Source organism: Podarcis pityusensis (assembly GCF_964106645.2).
Source record: "Podarcis pityusensis genome assembly, chromosome: 4".
NCBI classification, from domain to species: domain Eukaryota; kingdom Metazoa; phylum Chordata; class Lepidosauria; order Squamata; family Lacertidae; genus Podarcis; species Podarcis pityusensis.
In genome coordinates this window covers 102658468-102677876 of record NC_138027.1, presented here as the reverse complement: position 1 = coordinate 102677876, position 19409 = coordinate 102658468, and the positions used below count along the sequence as shown (strand labels likewise).

The 19409-nt window shown below is 40.4% G+C and overlaps 1 protein-coding gene and 1 long non-coding RNA gene across 2 annotated transcripts in view; one reads left to right on the top strand and one right to left on the bottom strand.

Moving 5' to 3' along the window:
* The window catches only part of DIAPH3 (diaphanous related formin 3), a 118209-nt gene that overhangs the window by 7904 nt on the left and 90896 nt on the right, over positions 1–19409 (bottom strand). The gene's annotated exons all lie outside the window — the stretch shown is intronic.
* LOC308475908 lies at positions 5778–17617 on the top strand. The gene is made up of 3 exons (XR_013985518.1): positions 5778–6569; positions 16570–16695; positions 17408–17617. It is a non-coding gene; the product is annotated as an uncharacterized lncRNA (long non-coding RNA).

The following is a 19409-nucleotide window of genomic DNA, read 5'->3' as shown; positions in this document are numbered from 1 at the left end:
CCGCCATGTGGAACACCCTCCCAGCAGACGTCAGGGAAATAAGCAACTATCCGACATTTAGAAGACATCTGAAGGTAGTCCTTTATCTGAAGGCAGATAAGCTGCCCAGAGTGACTGGGAAATAGTAATAATAATAACAACAACAACCAACAATAATAACAACAACAACCAACAAACATAATTTTTGTTAACTTTGTTACATTAAATGTGCATTCTGTAGTTGACGTTTTGGTAATGTTTTATTTTAAAATCTTTAAGAAGTTAGGAAAGTTTTTAATGTTTGATATTATTTTGGGAGCCGCCCAGAGTGGCTGGGGAACCCAAGTCACATGGGTGGGGTATAAGTAATACGGTATAATATTATTATTATTATTAAGCTAATATTTTACTTTCCTGTTAATTACGTTGCTTTGAATTTATACTATATATTTGACTTTCTTCAGTAATGTTTTATTCTGGATTGCTTTATTTGATGTTTTAATGTGTTGTAAACCATTATGAGTTTTTTTCTTAAAAATATTAAATGGTATACAAATGAAATTAATAATAATAATTAACAGACAAACTTTTCTCACCCTATATGACAAGCCATGCCTACAAAAATTCCATCTCTTATGTAATCGTTAAAGATACAGAAACTCAATCTTCTCTTACAACTCTTTGTCCTGGAGAGAAAAGCTGGAAGTTGGCAAAGTATGGTTACAAAAAAGCACAAAAAAGCTCCTAAGAATAGGTTCCAGGGTACAGTTAAAAATTCTGGAACTGAAAATTGAAGATTACAAAGAATATGATTGCAACACCCAAGTAAAAGTCATGCAACCCTTTCACGCTTGCAGCTGTAATATGATGCCAGGTCAGCTTATACAATCCATGCAACTTTGAAATGTTCGCCTGAACCCCTTCCTCTAACACTACATTCTCCCTCCATTATTCAGCATCACCCTTCACCTAAACTAAGAAGAAGCGACAGAGTAAGGTCATTTGTCAAACTACTTCAAGGAAGAAGCTTTGTGAGCTGTTGACAGAGAAAGCAGGAGATCCGAGGTGGTGGAGAGATGAGATGTAGTGTGTGGGAAAGGGTGGGGGCTGGAACTCACACAAATTGATTCCAGGGCAAGTAGTATAGAACACGAGCAGCAGGCATGCAAGAGAGGTAAAGTGGGCTAATACCGAAATAACCAGAGAAATTGTGAAAATTAAAATCTATTATTGAGAATTTGTTGAGAGGAACATTTGATGCAGTTCAGCAACTGCCAGCAGCTGTTTACAATGAGGCAGTGGATTCACTAGATATTGGAAGTCAGTGTCATGCTGCATGTATCAGCATTTAGATTCTGAGCTAACAGTGCTACATTTACACTGAATTGCAAGAGGCTGCTTGCTGTATTCCAAATTGAAGCGGTATTTACAAATGACTCACCCAAAGTGGTTGCTTCTGCCTTCCAGGTTTCTCCTTTGCCTATTAGTATATGGGCAAAGACATCCACGCATACGGTTTGGATGGCTATAAACCACACTTTCAGAAAGCAGTCCCTTCTGAAGTCTATTGTTGAAGTCTATTGGCATGGTATGTAAATACATAAGGAAGCCAAATTAAATGTGTAAAGGCTTTATTTGAGTGTGGGATCCACTACAGAAGGAGTAGCATCCATGTTAGTAAGAGGGTAATAAAGTCTAGCAGTGAGGTAGGAAGTACAGTAGTAGTTCTCCCCTACCCAAAATCTGGCGAGTAGAACAGATTCTAGGTCTAATCCAGCTCTAGTGGCATACAGCAAAGCATGTGTCCACAATCTCTCTTAATAGGGTAGTCTTTCTTTGCTCTTGGAAGTACCTGATGTCCCAAGATTAATATTGTTCTTTGGGAATAGAAATCAAATTAACTTTACAACAGCCTGGCTTAATTCAGAATGTTGATGTTTTTAAACACTTGTGCAGAGCTTAAAAAGTAGAACAAGCCAGCTCTAGGCTAGCTTTACTTTACTTGTCATTTATATTTGAGGGGCATCCATGAAGAGTTGTGGTTATCAGTGAGGTACTAGCTATGTCACCTTCTCCTAAAGTGTTGGAAAGCAAAGTATCTGATTTGAGATGACAGTGAAGCTAGCTCTTGGAATGTGTTTAGAAACATACTGCAGCTGCCAAGTATGAAGAGAGAACCAAATAGGAAAAGCGGGGAATATGCCTATTTGGGTATAAAAAGCAGATTATGGCACGAGAATGGGCATATTAGCAACAGTGCAATCCGACTTAATCCTATAATAATAATTTTATTATTTATTACCCCCCATCTGGCTGGGTTGCCCCAGCCACTCTGGGCGCCTTTCAACACCTATACAAACATAATAAGACGTCAAACATTAAAAACTTCCCAATACTCTGGTCTGTGGAACGCTCTCCCCAGGGAAGTTTGCCTGTCACCTTCATTATACATCTTTAGGCACCAGGCAAAAACGTTCCTTTTTAACCAGGCCTTTGTTGATTTGATTGACATCCTATGTGTTATGTATTGAAGTTCTCACCCTGGCCACCAGGAGTATCGGGTTTATAGTTTTCACTCAGGTCCACGTCAGTTACCTTAGGTGGGAAACCCTGGGTTGTTGCTACAATATTGACAGCCGACTGCCTATAAAAGCAGGCCGGCTGAGCTGTTTGCTGTTCAGTTCCAGCTTACAAATAAAGATCTGCTTTGGAGAAATCGCTGCATCGTCTGCTATGTCTACCCACTATTTAACACTATGCCCTTATAAAAAAAATGGGGGGGGGTGTTATTGGGTTGTTTTTATTTTGATTATATATTTTGTGGTTTTGTGTTCTGGCTTTGTTCTGTGAGCTGCCCTGAGACCTCCAGGTATAGGGCAGAATATAAATTCAATAAATAAATACAGTCAAACATCTGCTTACATATCCCTCTGGTTACGTAAGCTTCAGGATACGTAAGTGGCAAACCTGGAAGTATATTTCTGGGTTTTTGCCATGCGCGCATGCGCAGAAGTGGTCTTTCTAGTTGCGAAAACCTTGGGATCTGGCCGGACCTCTGGAACAGATCCCGTCCGCAACTGGAGGTACCACTGTAAATAAAAATACAAGGCTGCCTTCAGATGTCTTCTAAAAGTTGTGTAGTTCTTTATCTCCTTAACATATGATGGGAAGGCGTTCCACAGGGTGGGCACCACTACCAAGAAGGCTCTCTGCCTGGTTCCCTGTAACTTCACTTCTCGCAGCAAGGGAACCGCCAGAAGGCCCTGGAGCTGGACCTCAGTGTCTGGGCAGAACGATGGAGGTGAAGACGCTCCTTCAGGTATACTGGACCGAGGCTGTTTAGGACTTTAAAGATCAGCACCAACACTTTGAATTGTGCTCGGAAATGTACTGGGAGCCAATATAGGTCTTTCAAGACTGGTGTTATATGGTCTCGGTGGCCACTCCCAGTCACCAGTCTAGCTGCCGCATTCTGGATTAATTGAAGTTTCTGAGTCACCTTTAAGGGTAGACCCATGTAGAGTGCATTGCAGTAGTCCAAGCGGGAGATAACCAGAGCAAGCACCACTCTGGTGAGACAGTGTGCAGGCACTGTCCTAATCCTAATCAACAGTAAGTCCTATTGAGCACACACCAACTGTACGGAATTGCATTCTAGGAGCAGCATACATCCCAGCTAAGCAGGAAAGCTTATTGGACTTAAAAGACTATATAAACACTAGTAGAAACAGATATTCTGTTGTCTCACTTGAGACATAAGATAACCTGTTCCCTACCACAGAAAAAACAGCTCTTTTGCAAAAGTCCTAGGTGAGGTGGAAAGCTCAAAGGGCATGTTACAAATGTTATCTGTTGAAGCAAGATCAGCGAAATTACTGGCAAGATGGATTTATTATATATAGATATGCACCCTGTGGTCTATTGAGACCACATAGTTGCATGGATGATTACAAAAATATATGGATGTCAAGGCCTTCATGTGAAACAGCTCAAGGGAGCACATCTTACATATTAAATGCTTAAAACTAAGCAAACATTTTATATGAAAATTAGCTTTGCTCCCTTCTCTATCTGGGGAACAAAGAATATGATTTTATGAGTTTGAGGCCTTACTGGCAAAATTACAGTTGACAAAACACTGGATCCACATGCCATCCACCCAAGAATTCAAATGCAAAATTGCTAAACTGCTAATACAAAAAATGTAAAGCACTAAAGATCTCAAATGCAAAATTGTTAATCTAACAAAAAATATGTAAGCTGTCCCTAATATCAGCCTCTATACCTGAGGACCGGAAAGTTTCCATTAAAAAAAAAGTGCTTAATATATGCTTACAAATATATGCTTAACCAGTTAGCTCAACATCTGTCCCAGGGAAACTAGCAGAAAGCACGATCAAGGATAAAATTACCAAGTACAGTGGTACCTCGTGTTACATACGCTTCAGGTTACAGACTCCGCTAACCCAGAAATAGTACCTCGGGTTAAGAACTTTGCTTCAGGATGAGAACAGAAATTGTGCTCTGGCGGTGCGGCAGCAGCGGGAGACTCCATTAGCTAAAGTGGTGCTTCAGGTTAATAACAGTTTCAGGTTAAGAACAGACCTCCGGAACGAATTAAGTACTTAACCGAGGTACCACTGTATATAGAAGAACAAGTGTTGCTGAACTGGAACCAGCATGGCTACTGTAAGGGTAAGGCAGGGGTCGGCAAACTAAGGCCTGTGGGCCGGATCCGGCCCAATTACCCTCTGGATCCAGCCCGCAAACAGATCTGCAATCGCTGCTTGGGTTGGCACGGTCACCATTTTTTCCCCCAAATTTTTACGGGCACCATTTTTTTTGCAATTACCCCCCTCACTGCATCGTCGTCTCCTCCCTCCCTCTTCCTGGCTTCTCCGTGCCCTGCAGAGGAAGGGGCTGGGCTTTGATAGGAAGCCTCATGGCCCGCTTGCCGGCCTCTCCCCATGGCCACGCTGTGGGCTGGAGCTTGGCGCGCCTGCTGGCCCCATGCCTGGGAAAGCTGGCCCAAAAAGGAGAGGCTGTAGCGCCACCTCCCAACCGCAGGCAGAGCGGCAGAGGGAGAGAGAGAAGCCCCCTCCGCCGTGTGCAGTCCGGCCCCCACTAGGTCTGGGGGACGGTGAACTGGCCCCCTCAAAAAAAGTTTGCTGACCCCTGGGGTAAGACCTGTTTCACTAACTTATTGGATCTGAGAGTTGTTTCAGTTGACATTGTGTACTAAACTCTTTCAACGAATGACTTCCATAACTCCTTATCTATACCTAAAAACGAAATATGGTTCAAATTATGTGTTAGCTTAATATACCTACGTGGAATAATGCTATACACATACCATTATTATATAAGCATCTCTCTGATGACTTTCTATGTTTTTGTGTTGAAAAATAAAAAGAAAGTTTATTAAATAAATTAAATCAAAAATACGTTTTACAAAGCAGCTCACCAAAGACTGAATAGGTTTAGAAGTTAATAATAAAAGGAGAACTCTTGCAGATCAGTAACTGGTAATGAAACAGCTGAGCAGGAATAAATGGTCAGATTTCCTAATGAAAGGCTATAGAAAGTGGAGTCCCCCAAGGACTGGTACTGGGACCTATGCCTTTTAACTTGTTCATAAATAATTTAGAGTGATGGGTGAGGAAAGCTCCAAAAGGATCTCTTCAAAGTGAGCGAATGGGAGGTAAAATACCAAATGCAGTTCAATGTAAACAAGTGTTGAAGGGGTACAGTTGGGTTACCCCCCAAAAAAGCCCTAAAACTGTCTGTGAATTCCCCCCAGCCAGGCCTCAAAAGCCTCGCCTCGAGAATTTTAAAAACTGCATTTTCCTCTAAGACAAAATGCATTAGCTAAGCATTCCGCGCTTGCTGTAACTAAAAAAAGATTGCAACAAGGTAGAGAACAGAGCCCATTGTCTTCTCAGGCCCTTCTCAGAGCCTTTGGCCTTGCTAAAGAACCACATTGCAACTTGCGTTCTGTCCGGGAACCATGCCAAAGCACAAGAATGAAACAGCGGGAACACTCTGAAAACCCTCTCACCCCCTTCCTGGGAAAAGTCCAAAAATGGTCCCAAGACAGCTTTCTGTTCATGCTCAGAGGAACTCCTGGGCAGGACTCTTGAAGAAGGGGGAGGGAACTAGAAAGGGGGATATAAACTCTGTGCAATGCCTGTGAACTTCGTGCTTGTTTGTGACTTATCACACTTGCTCCTCTGCCCACCCAGGATGGCAGAATAAAGCTCTTTCTCTGGGTTTAACCCCTTGGTGGTGTTTGGCTCCTTTTCGTCCCAGCTCGGGTGCAACATTTTTCCTACCCATGGTTTAAAGGGCCTAAAAAGGCTACATATTTCTGGTGCATTGGCCGGGAAAAAGCACGTTCCCCGAGATCGAGGGACAAAAGGTCCAGGGCGTCACTGCAAGGCAAGCAGCTCGGGATTCCGGGTCAACAGTTCCAGCGCGCATCCTGCCAACTTCATGGGAGGGACTGGCCACCCGTTCCTGAGTGGACACGCGACAAGTGATGGAGAGAAAGAGCAACGGCCGTGCAGAAAGAAGGTATCTCGAGGAACAAGGTAGGCTCCACAGGGTATAGGTGGGAACAAGCTCCACAGGGTATAGGTGAGAGCAAAAAACAGGGCCTGATCAGCCCGACCAGTAGGGCGGAAAAAGTGCCACTGGTTTTGGTGTCGCCCAGAAAAAGCAGTAAAGGGTCTGCTGGGCCCCGGTCGAAGTCTAAGCGCTGCCGGTTGTGGTTGTGGTTTTGGTGTTGGTAAAAAGGGGATTGGGGGAGGTGCATGGGTTTTTCTGAATGTGCGTGTGGGGACACTCCAGTGAATGTTTTGAGTGTGTGAGACGTTGAAAGCAACGTCTGGCCTGTGACTGAGTGAAAAAATAACGTTAGGAGGGCTGAGTGTTCCAGGGTCCCAGGGTCATGGAGAAAAAGCAGTAAAACAACTCCCATGACCCCCCTGCATTATTATTTTTTCCTGAACAAATTGGAAAGATGCCACGCAAGTAGATGATTGAGGATTAAAAAAAAAAAAAACCTGATGAAAAATAGACTTCAACACTTACGTGAAGTTCCTGACCGTCCCCCATGGCTTAGGAAAAATAAAACTGTGATTAGCCCAAGCCAAAACTGTGCCCAGTATGGCAGCAAGTACAAGTTAAAAAAAGCCAGCAGTTTTGCCAGTCCCAGAAGAGAAGTCCCAGAAGAAAAGGAGGAAGGAATAATTAGCCCCCTCCACCCTATGCAGCAACTGCACCAGGGCTAAATGAGGTTCCCCCTACCCAACCCCCAAGAGCAAAGAGACTGAGGAAGAAAAGACAGGAGTTTTGGTAGGGTGGCAGCAGTAGGTGTATATAGAACAATATTTTGTTTCTCTCTGCCTGCTTCAGTTTAGCTAAGCAGCCCTGAAAAGTGGATGTCTAGACCAAGAGGCAATAGTACAAACAAAAGGTTGGAGATCATCATGGGATATTTATTATGCAACAAGTTGAATTCAATCAGAAGCATGTAAGTTTGTGTGTGTGTGTGTGTGTGTGTGTGTGTGTGTGTAAAGGAAATATTTATGATAATACCAGAGCACCTGCTGGTTACAGGGAAAGCTGTAGGAGAAGCACCACTAAATCACTGAACCATCTCGACAGTGTCTGGGTATTCAAGCCACATTTCAATAAATATTTGATATAAACCATAGCACAGAATTAAATAGAAAGCATTATGGAGAAAAAAAGTCAACAAAAGTTTTATAAAGGGATTTATGACTAAATCTTTTCAACAGAATGATTTTACTCACAGCAGTTAACAGTGGAATTTTATGTGTCTACTACTCAGAAGTAAAGTCCTACTAATTTAAGTATGAATAGTGCACTTAAAAGCAACATTTAATGTTTTTTTCATATTGCCTGATATTAATTTCTTCCTTCCTTAACAGACTTATATAAAACTAATCCACATATTTTTACTGAAATATCACATCTTGTACTGCACAAACATGGCTGTGATGCTTTTATTCCTGAAGAATCTCTAGTTACAAAAGCAGCATTTGACCTATACTGTACAATACACCAGAACAGCGTCTGAAAAATAACACAAAAATATGATAGGCAACAGTGAAATTATGTGGTGAAACCTAGCACCCAAACTCTGAAAAACAAGGTAGTAAGGATTCTTCTACAACTCTGCTTCATCATCTCAGTTCTTTGGTGTATCATATAATATATTCTGTCAGAGAACTGCTCTTAAGGGATTTAGCAGCCAGTTGCCGTGCTTCTAGAATGTATCTGCTTCCCAGTCTACTATTACTGTTACTTCCCTGGGGTTGTGGAAGTTCAGGGAACACAGTTCACTTCATCCTTCACTGTCCAATCCTCAACTCTAGTTTAATAGGATGTCAATGAACATTTTTTTTTTTTTGCTTTTTATGATTAACTGGGAACGGAGGCATTGAGAAGGTGCTGCTTTATAAAGAAACCTTGATGAATTATTATTTTTTCTTTCATAAAATTTACATACCACTTGATTGTAGAAAAAACTTCAAACCTCAAAAACCTCATCAATGCCTTTCATTTAAAAACTGGACCACTTATTTTAGATTGCAAAGGTAAACCCATAACATACAGGGCATTTTCGTAAGTGACCTTAAGATCTGCTGCAGACATATTAGGGAGTGACCTGGTGGCTCCTCCTTCTCTCCTCCACCCACTGGTGTACATTCTGCAGTACATTGCCTCATTTGATTTAGTGTTGGATTTGCACCAGCATGACTTGAATCCTGGGCTTAAATTGTGTTTGAAAGCTATATTTAAATTCTGCCTTTAAATACTGCTTTCTTACCATGGGGTAAATAGATGCTTCACTTTGCCAAGACATCAGCATCTCCATCCTGATGTAAGTGCTTTTTTTGCTGCTCCTCCTCTCCCTCTCTGATGGTGTTACAAATTGTAAATTGAAAAAATATTAATGTTTTAAGGCTGATATAAATTAAGTTGAACTAGCTAATATTTCTTTTATTTTTAAAATGAAGGGGTGGCTAAATTGTGGCTCTACACTGCTAGGCTACACCTCCCATCAGCCAGTGGCCAATGATCAGGGATGATGTGATGTGCCAACATTATCAGCAACTGGTTAACAACCCCTGGCCTAGGAAAGCCCAAGGTGTTAAAGCTTCCCAGTGGACCTGATGAGTGCCTGAATGGGACACCATTGGGAACCCCCTGCAAGGGATTTTCAGATGGGAAGGGCAAAAAGAATAGAAACAAAATGGCTGGAACTGATAGCTCAAGCTGTTAAGTGCAGTGTAATTTTAAAAAATATTTTCTGATAGGAAACATGCCACATAAGGTATCAAGACAGGAATGCCAAACACCTGAAGAAGAAGAAGAAGAAACACATCTGTGACTTAATCCAGAAATATTTTTAGCTGTTGGCAGAATTTCATGCAAAATTTATTCAGTTTTAATAATTTACTTAGTGCATTTCCATAAGTATCATAAAAAGCAGTAGCTAATAAAAAGATAAATACCTTAATCATCCTCTCATTTTCCAGCAAATCACAGCCATTGCTTCATAATTATTAACATTATTACATTCTAGTAACAAAAATTCTGCTCAACATGAGCCATTAACCACGGCTTCATGTGAACATATGCAGCATCTTTATTCAAAATGGAATATAAGCGCTCCAAGAGCCCCCTTCAGTGCATGGAAGGTTTGAGTATATGTGCCTAGTTTGCCCCATTTTGCTCCTCAGTAGGACCTTACAAGGGGTTCTGAAACTCCCTCTGCAGACATGAGGATTGGGTTGTGTTAATCTGTAATTCGTGATTCCTTGTTACCTGCTTTAAGGTTTGGATCCATGACAAAGGGACATTATATTAAAACTAGCAATGATCTGGCCTTTTTTGTGGGCAGCACTAGAGTAAGACAGACTTTCACACCACCATTTATATGGTCCCATTCACTGAATGAGTCTTGTAAGACTTGTTGCTAGTGTAACCAGGGAAGTAGCTAAAATTGCCTTTGTGGCCTTAAGAATGTGACTCAGGTTCAAGGGCACAATATAGTTAAATTGTCATGACACATCTAATGAATTATAATTGGCAAAATTTTGGATTACTATTATGTGTCTAGGACAATTTACTTTCACTGGTTCACAGTTTATATTTTTGCAAGATTTTTTTCTTTTCTTTTCTTTTTGCAACAGCATACAGTTAATGCAATAAGGCTGATGAACTGAAAAACAAAAGCCAAGAATTGTTTAGTCTTCTTTGAACAACTCTCACTAGATTTAGGTAGTTAATACTGAAAATTACCATGCTGTGTTTTGGGTTCATGAAATACAGCCGTACCTTTGTTCGCGAACGCCTTGTGAGTCGAACATTTTGGCTCCCGAATGCCGCAAACCCAGAAGTGAGTGTTCCAGTTTGTAAACATTCTTTGGAACCCAAACATCAGGAGCTTTCTGCAGGCAATCAGAAGCCACGCCTTGGTTTCCGAACATTTTGGAAGTTGAAAGGACTTCCGGAACAGATTCCGTTCGACTTCCAAGGTACCACAGTACAGTGGTACCTCGGGTTACATACGCTTCAGGTTACATACGCTTCAGATTACAGACCCTGCTAACCCAGAAATAGTGCTTCAGGTTAAGAACTTTGCTTCAAGATGAGAACAGAAATCGTGCTCCGGCGGCACTTTGAATTGGGCCTGGAAACTAATCGGTAGCCAGTGCAGTTGGACCAGGATCATTGAAAGATGCTCAAACCGTCTTGTTCCAGTGAGCAACCTGGCCGCTGAGTTCTGCCTTGCCTTCTCTAACAGGATATCAAGCAATGCTAAAGTCTCATTTAGATGACAGTCCAGAAAGGTCAGCCTACCCTATGATACCAGGAAATAAATACAGTGGTACCTCGGGTTACATACGCTTCAGGTTACATACGCTTTTAGACTCCACTAACCCAGAAATATTACCTCGGGTTAAGAACTTTGCTTTAGGATGAGAACAGAAATCGTGCAGTGGCAGTGCAGTGGCAGCAGGAGGCCCCATTAGCTAAAGTGGTGCTTCAGGTTAAGAAGAACAGTTTCAGGTTAAGAACGGACCCCTGGAACGAATAAAGTACTTAACCCGAGGTACCACTGTATACCAATCTGTGATTATTCATACTGTAGCAGGACAGACACTGCTTGTTAGGTAAAATTTTAGTGAAGGTCAAGGCAGCTTTTTCTTTTTACAAAAAAAAACAAAAAAGAAATTAGCAGCATAGAAATACTCCTTATCTGAAAGAAAATTACTGTTCCAACCCAGGCAAGCAATTAAAAAGATATGCACTGGTACGCTCCTCAGTAATTCATGCCCCCCCGTCTAAAAATCTCATATTCTAAATTCACCCACAGAACAACAAGAGGGGCACATTATTTTTTTCTTTTAAAAAGCAAGCCTTATTTTAAATTATATAAAGGACCTTGAACACTAGCTTATAGGTGGTTTTCCATCTATGATTAAAAGTACACTTTATTTTAATTGCTTTTAAGCTCAGATAAAATGTCATTTTTAGTTACTCTAATTGCTTTTAAGACAGCACCAGGAAATAATGTTGCAAATGGATCAGAACAATTGTTCAGAGGAGTGCTCATTTAAAATAAATAAATGAATGAACAAATAAATAAAATATGTGATTCTATTTACGTAAGTATTTTGTTGATTGCATACAAAACACTAGACAGATATAACTGCAATACTATTAGAATAGAAAATTGAGCACTGTTTAAAAAGCTGTCACTAGATATAATTACTGTTTCAAAACATAAGCAATTGTTTCTTGGTGACAGGGACATGTTCCCTTAATGTCAGAGCTTTGTTTTGTTTTTGCATTGCTGCACATCACCCTAATCTCAGAGCAGTGCAAGATTCCAGGAGTTCCAGGCCCCCACCCAGGGTTTCTGTTTCCTTTGGGAACACAGCAGAGACAGTGGTTTATGATATATGGTTTATTTACACAAATATACAATAGTGGGGGTTCACAGCAGTTACACCCCCAAAAGGTCCTGTTTCTCCCATACCTGCAGCCTTAGATTGAAAGAGAAATCAGACTCTCAAACGTTGCTCTGACTGTCTCAAGTTCGCTGCTTTACTTCTAGGTCCCATCACAGCAACTCCACTCTAAACTCAGGTTTTGCCCTTCTAATGTTCTAACCCCACCCATCTGCCATCTCACACAGAGCCCATTTCCTTTGTTTCCCTTAATAGTCCATCACCCAGGCTATCACCTGAACACAGAAAGCTAGCTTGGCTTATATTTTAACACTTGCGGGATCCAGGGATTAGACGTGTCTCACATACAGCCTACCTTCTTCTTCTTCTTCTTCTCCCCCACCTCCAAAAAGCTCATAGTACTATATAGAAAAGCAAACATGAAAGCTGCTACATAGATAGGACAAATATCTACTGATGACTCTGAATTCTCGTACAGCGGCTTCATTCATTTTTATAATACATCTGTACTGTTGATGCAATCAGTTCCGACCTCATCGTTATTTCAAACCAATCCATAACAGAGAAAAAGGGAGGCTGTTGACAGGAGTTAATGTGGGTTTTAGTTTGCTTACAATTGCTTTCTAATCTACTAAATGGCTGTGAAAATTGATGCACTGTTCAAAGTGCTTTTATACACTACTATAGATAAAAGGCTGATGTGCTGCAGTAATCTCTGTAATGCTAAATTGAATTTGACAAAGTTCTTTGTTTTCTCAATTTCAATGTAAACAGGTAAGCCTCCTGAATTTATATTAAATTTAACTGAAAGCATATCCTGTTAATTGAAATGAAGGCTGAAAATGGTTGAATGAGATAGCATAATTTTAAAGAAAAATTACTTAAAAACACAATCCTAGCACCAGAAGCAAACACTCACTGAAAGCTAGGTACCCCGAGGGTACCATACAAAAGTTAAGACCACCCATGTTAAAAAATCAGAAAAACCCACATTCTCCTGCTCAAGTAGATACAGCTCAAGATACAACATGTTTAATAGTACCCCTCGTATCACACTGACTATGGATCACCTCCCTCTGGCTAATGGATAGGGTTAACCCAGAATTTCACTTAACAGAAAAGCTTTTTGTTATCACTGCAATAATCTACAACATGTATTAACCACATAGACAGGCTAGTATGCTTTTACAGGTATTCTATAGGTTATGCTTAAAATTATACAAGGCAGGCTTAAGCAGTATGTGGACCAAGAACTCCCAGAAGTGCAAGATGGATTAAGAAGAGGCAGAGGAACCAGAGACCAAATTGCAAACATGCGCTGGATTATGGAAAAAGCTAGAGAGTACCAGAAACACATCTTCTTCTCCTTCATTGACTATGCAAAAGCCTTTGACTGTGTCGACAACAGCAAACTATGGCAAGTTCCTAAAGAAATGGGAGTGCCTCATCTGTCTCCTGAGAAATCTCTATGTGGGACAAGAAGCTACAGTTAGAACTGGATATGGAACAACTGATTGGTTCAAAATTGGGAAAGGAGTACGGCAAGGCTGTATATTGTCTCCCTGCTTATTTAACTTATATGCAGAATTCATCATGCGAAAGGGTGGATTGGATGAATCCCAAACTGGAATTAAGATTGCTGGAAGAAATATCAACAACCTCAGATATGCAGATGACACAACCTTGATGGCAGAAAGTGAGGAGGAATTAAAGAACCTTTTAATGAGGGTGAAAGAGGAGAGCGCAAAATATGGTCTGAAGCTCAACATCAAAAAAACGAAGATCATGGCCACGGGTCCCATCACCTCCTGGCAAACAGAAGAGCAAGAAATTGAGGCAGTGAGAGGTTTTACTTTCTTGGGCTCCATGATCACTGCAGATGGTGACAGCAGTCACGAAATTAAAAGACACCTGCTTCTTGGGAGAAAAGCAATGATAAACCTAGACAGCATCTTAAAAGCAGAGATATCACCTTGCCGACAAAGGTCCGTATCGTTAAAGCTAGGGTTTTCCCAGTAGTGATGTATGGAAATGAGAGCTGGATCATAAAGAAGGCTGATCGCCGAAGAATTGATGCTTTTGAATTATGGTGCTGGAGGAGACTCTTGAGAGTCCCATGGACTGCAAGAACATCAAACCTATCCATTCTGAAGGAAATTAGCCCTGAGTGCTTCCTGGAAGGACAGATCGTGAAGCTGAGGCTCCAAGACTTGGCCACCTCATGAGAAGAGAAGACTCCCTGGAAAAGACCCTGATGTTGGGAAAGATCGAGGGCACAAGGAGAAGGGGACAGAGGACGAGATGGTTGGACAGTGTTCTCGAAGCTACTAACATGAGTTTGACCAAACTGCGGGAGGCAGTGGAAGACAGGAGTGCCTGGTGTGCTCTGGTTCATGGGGTCACGAAGAGTCAGACATGACTAAATGACTCAACAACAACAACAACAACAACAACAACAACAATAGGTAGGGACCTGCTTGCTTTCTATCCAAAATACTTAATACAATCTCAATTGCAGTTCCTACTAGAATGGGCATGGATTAACTATCTTTCTTTCACTGGAAGGCCTCTGATGCTTAGAAGTATGTGAAGCAGACAAGGGGGAAGATTTAGAAGCATAAAAACACATGGAGACCTCCGCTTGGAGGTGTGAAGAGATGCTAACACCACAGCTCCCTATGGAACATACTTCACCTGCTGGTTTAGAACTGCAGCAGATATGGGTTGCTTCATCCCTCGGTGAGAGTGGTGGAAGATACAGTAGTAGTTCTCCTGCTGTGAGAGACGACTAGTCTGCTAGCTGTCTCTTGTAAAACACAAAAATACATACCATAATAACAAATAAAAACAATACCCCCTGTTTAAAAGTCCATATTTTTAAAAAAATGTATTTTTATTAAAGGTTTTCTTGGGTTACAGAAATACATACATCACCTCTATTTTCAGATCATAAATCCTTTTTACAGATCACCTCCTCTCTTCTCCCCCAACCTTAAACTGTATACAACATCAAGTCTCACAAGGCCGTCGATTGTTTAAGCAGCCAAAGGCCTGGGAAAAGAGGGATGTTTTTGTGTGGTGCCTAAAGATATGTAACAAAAGTGCCAGATGAGCCTTGCTGTGGATATTGACAGTATAATAAAGTGGTGGTTCATCTTTTTGGCCCAAGGGCTACACTTCCTCTTGGCCAACCATACAGGAACCCTACAACAGCAGTGGTAGAGTAGCCAATTCTAAACACACATTTCCAGCAATTAGACTTGAAAGTAACATTTTAAATTCGCTAGGGAGATATTTTCCAGGAGACAGCAGGTAGGCTGCATAAAAACTTTCTATTACCCACTAGTGAAGTTCAATCCATCATGGTCCCTACAAGCACTGTATGTATTTTCAAAACAGATATCAGTTTCATTAGTCTAATAATGAAGTTACATGCTTCATCTAAGTTAATGAAGAAACGAAACATTATTTTTACTGTTAATCAGTGAATCCTTTCATGGCATTTGACCATTTTTTAACCTTTCTATTTTTTATGGCTGATCATTTTTCTCCAACAAGCCTTTTATTAAAAGCTAAAATATTAACCATGTAAGTTTTCAATTACCAATCCCAACCTGTTAGAAAAAAAGAAGATTTTGGCCAGAAAATGAAAAGTGAAGATTTCCAGAGCAAAATGCAGTAAACTTTGAAGGGGAGGCATGTTGGAAATGTAAAGAGAAGGAAGGAACGTTTTATCACATGTGGTGGAATTGTAACATAATTTTTAAAAATTGGGAAATAATTTATAATGAATTGAAAAGAATGTTTAAAATAACCGTTGTTAAAAGACCAGAAGCTTTTTTGCTAGGCATTATAGGTCAAGACTTGCCAAAGGAGCAGAAGAAACTATTTATGTATGCCACAACTGCGGCTAGGATATTACTAGCCCAAAAATGGAAATAAGACAAGATACCAACAAAAGAAGAATGTCAAGAAAAACTGATGGACTATGTGGAAATTGGGAAGCTAACTGGGAAACTTATGAGACAAAACCAATATAGACTTCAAAAAAGAGTGGGAACCATTCAAGTTGTACTTACAGAAATATTGTAAAGAAGTGAACTCACTAGCAGGGTTTAAGTAAACACAATTAACAAAATGGACATAGAAGTTAAGATGTAAAAATTCAAAAATAAAAAAAGTGTAAGAGGTAGTTTGATAACAATTATGGTATAAAAAGGATAAGAACAGAACAATATTTAAAATAAAAAATGCAATATTAAGGTATAATAAAACAAGCAGGAGAAGTTAATATGCAATGAAACAGAAGAGGAAGTTGAGGGAAGTCGTGGGGGGGAGAGATACGGGAATTGTATTTTTTCTTTTTCTATGAAATAATGTCATTGTTATCAATATAAAATTGTAAAACTTAATACAATTTTTTTTTTTAAAAGGAGAGGCATGCACAGAGAGAAGGGTGGTTCATATCTTGATTTAATGAAAAATATGAGTGGGCAATGTGAGTGCTTGTCACATGGACCACCTCTCCCCATATGAGCCAATCCAGACCCTGTAATCATCATCTGTGTCCCGTCTTCAGGTGTGTTCTTCACGAGAGACTCAGAGGGCGGCAACAGGAGAACCTGCCTTTTCTGCAGTGGTGCCCTGCGTGTTGAATGCTCTCCCCAGGGGGCTGGCCTGGCATCTTCATTGCATATTTTTAGCTGTAAGGCAAAAACATTCTTCTCCCATGCCTTTGATGAACAATTTATAGCCTTATAAACTGTGGGGGTGAGGTGGGGGTGTAATTGCTTTTATTACTATGTTATGTATTTTTGTGTTTCTATATTGTAAACTGTCCTGTGATCCTCAGATAAAGGATGGTATATAAATTTTACTACTACTACTACTTTTCCTCCTACTAAATAGTGATAATGGTAAATAGGACAGATTTAGTGTTGGGAAAGTCATTCCAGTGTTTTCTAGAACAAGAAAAAGCTCGTTGTGAAGAAGTCTCGTTGAGAGTTCTGACGCATTCCCTTAAAGGGTTAGAATACCTGCACCGAGAAGCAATATAGGTGAGAAGAGGCAGCAATAATGGGTGCAACTGCGGCTAGCTATAAGCAAGCTTTGTGAGCAAATTGAGCCTGAAACGCTTCAGGTCTTGCCAAACATTTAACCCAGTGTCAAATGCCAGGTTGAGTCAAGTAAACATACGTAACAGGGTATAATTTACCTTTTGAGATTCCTAAGAGGTTGACCTTCCTTCTAGCTGTCTGGTTAAATCAAAACTATACTTCAGGAATCTTTGACCATTCACTCAAACGGCAAATAATTTGCTGTAATTGTGGTGTTAAGCTTATGTTTCAGTTGCTGTTTCGTTAATAGTGTTTTATAGATTGCAGTTGTTTTACTGATTATTTGTTCATCAATTGTAGGAATGACGTTGTGGGAGAATGTGGCAAGATTTTTGAGTGACGCCATGAAATTACGTCACCATAGGTCCTAAGAGCCACTTTCGTACCTCATGATGTCTGGACAGTTTTATCCTAATGTATCTCCAACTATGTTTTGTTAACTGTGTTGTGTTCCAGTCCATGTATACAATGCACTTTTTCTATGCCAATAAAGGAGATTGGTTGATGATTTTTTGTTAATTATTTTATATGATTTATGCTGCATTTGTGATGTTCTATTATAATTATTATGTTGTTGTCATTAGTTTGTAAGCAGCTTTGAGATTCATCTGAATGAATGGCATAGAAATTCAATCAATCAAGGAATGAGCAGCAGTGAACTCATTTCCCTTCAGCCATAGAAATGTGCATTAGAATTAACTCTTCCTCACACCAGGATAAGATACTTCACACTTACATTTCTAAGGTGCTAAAAGTATTTCATTCTATGTATTTCTTAAAAACAAAATTTGCAAACTGCCTCTGAGCTGTTTACAAAAATATAAAAGAAAACTTCAAAATTATCAATAAATGGTTAAAAACATTTTAAAATATTAAGAAAATACTGGGTGGGGGTGTCACATAACAAGTTAGTTTTACTTGTACATGCCGACAGGTGTATTTGTTAAGAATGTTCTATTATTGTATTTACACAATCTGCCATCAAATCTAATGTGCACCTGAATTTTCAAAACTTTGAAACCGAAAAAGTATTTGCTGGTGTCATAAAATCTAATGCGCACCCTAATTTTTTTATGATGTAATTTGGCCAAAAAAGGCGTGCATTACATTCGAATAAATACGGTATATTAGGAGTGGCTGACCTGTGGCTGAGCTACACCTCCCATCTCGTGGAATTGCAGTTAATCAGACCCAGTCAGCCATGAAATTTGCTGGGTTGCATTCGACTGCTCACCATTTGACAAAGGCTTCCTGCTGAGTAACGCATGGTTGTTGTGGTATGAATACACACTAGAAATGATGAGAGCACGGACCCCTTCTGAACCAACATAAGGCACTTTAAGTATTACCAAAGCTGTGAGGTTTAAATGTCCAGTTTCTTTGCAGAGGAGGATACAGAAACAACCAGAACAGATGAAGGCCACACGTCTTTTCTCCTGGCAGAGACGCAGCTGTGACAAAGTAAGACTTCTTCAGTTTAGTTACTTCCTAATAAAGTAGCAATGCTTATTTCTAAAGTATCATTCCAAGGAAGTAAGATGGGGACAAAACCAGAACAATTTGGCCAAATCCTGTGACCGATCATTGGTCAGCCTCTATGACCTCTTGTGGGCAGTGGCCGCTATTGATCACACCCCCACCATTAGGGTTAAGGGACACATAGGACAGGACCTTGCAGTTGTGATGCGCATACTCTGAAACTATAATTCTCATTTGGCCCCTTTGCTACTGGTCACTAGGTCATTTGACAAAGACTTTTGTTATTCGGCCAGTTCCTTTAGAGTTAGCCCTTTTGTTTCTCAAGGGTCATGGGGATCTTTCTTCCTGGCGTGTTACCAGTGTAAGGAGAGGGGAGACAATAAGAGATCAGATCCTCCCTCTTCCCATGGCCCTTGCAGAGTAAGTGTTGTGTAAAGCAAATGGTGTCTAAGTGTTTAAGGGAGCTGGATGGGTAAAATGTGAATTCTTCTACGACTCTGTTTTTAATCCAAGCTGGATAATGCAGATGCCTGAAATGAGCATTACGAGTCCTTGAGTTTCTGTCTAGAGCCAAGGCTGCTGATCTTCGCCAGCATCTCTAGCTGCTGAAGTTATTGTCAGTTAAGACACTTTGGTTAAGACACCATCACTTGAACTACTAGAAAAACAAGTCAGGATGTGAAGTGGGGGGGGGGGTAATTTTTTTTGAAAAGCAGTACTCATTCTGAAAACCCTGGACATAGCACACTGCTGCTGATAGTCATAAAAAATAATAATTCAAACTATCATACTCCAGTCAAAATTTATAAGTAGGTCATAATCT